At 41.1% G+C, this 974-nt stretch overlaps 1 protein-coding gene across 1 annotated transcript in view; it reads right to left on the minus strand.

Moving 5' to 3' along the window:
* slit3 (slit homolog 3) overlaps nt 1–124 on the minus strand; it is a 191,424-nt gene extending 191,300 nt beyond the window's left edge. Inside the window, exon 1 of the mRNA XM_079744976.1 lies at nt 1–124. This exon is cut by the window's left edge and continues 682 nt beyond it. The gene's annotated coding sequence lies outside the window, so the exon portion shown is untranslated.
* Nucleotides 125–974: the final 850 nt, after the last annotated feature.

Raw genomic sequence — 974 nt, forward strand, 5'->3', positions numbered from 1 at the left:
CAAAGAATCCCCGTTATATAAAAAAAAAAGTTCTGCAGTGGCGCAACGCTAGACTGGTACGCTGGGAGTAGTGAGAGCGAGTCAAACAGTTTGGTAGGCTACTTCAATCTCCCCCAAAACTCACAGTCTCTCTCTCTCTCTCACCCCCTCTTCCTCTACCCTCTCTCTCTCTCTCTCTATATATATATATATATATATATTCTCTCTCTCTCTCTCTCTCTCATCTCTCTCTCTCTCTCTCTCTCTCTCTCTCTCACCCTCTCTCTCTCTGATGTCATCAGAAAGTAAGAGTGAAGCGAGTTCCACTAACTTTCCCTGACCCCTCTCTCTCTCACTCGTATCTTCTCTGAAGAAAAGCAGTCCAACATGATGTGACCTTACCACACAGGTATAAGAATCCAAAGCATCTCTGACGAACACCATGTCAACTGTCTGCTTTCTTTATTTAGCTCGATTTTTTTTTTTTTGCTCAAGTTATTTATTATAATGAATTTCAGATATTCATATCTTCCCCGTGGCCAGCTGTGTTATATGTATTTATCATGACTGTTGGCAACCCTTGAATCTTTTTCCGATAAATTGTCCTTGTCAGGGCAGCTCTCTGAAAAACGGCAGTCCATCATGTCATACTGAGACATCTGTGAAAGTTGTATTATACGCATACAACGATTACTAAAATGGCACCTAGAAATTGTTAGCTTAAATATGACAAATGGTCAAATGTAGACGTAGCCTAGATCACGTGGTATGCTAATAGACCCTGGGTGTAACCACCACGCGATCAATTTTGGTTTCTTTAACGTCCGCTCAGTCAAATGATATGGATTGCAGAAACAGCCACCCTTGGGAACAGAATAATTCTTATCCATATAGCATTGCGGCATGGATTCGGGCAAAATGATTCATAATGCAAGTAACGACTGTGAGTCTAACAACTCTGTTCTGTCTAATTTGAGATGCTATATGCTGGTCTA

Source organism: Pollachius pollachius, assembly GCF_949987615.1.
Source record: "Pollachius pollachius genome assembly, chromosome: 10".
Classification (NCBI taxonomy): domain Eukaryota; kingdom Metazoa; phylum Chordata; class Actinopteri; order Gadiformes; family Gadidae; genus Pollachius; species Pollachius pollachius.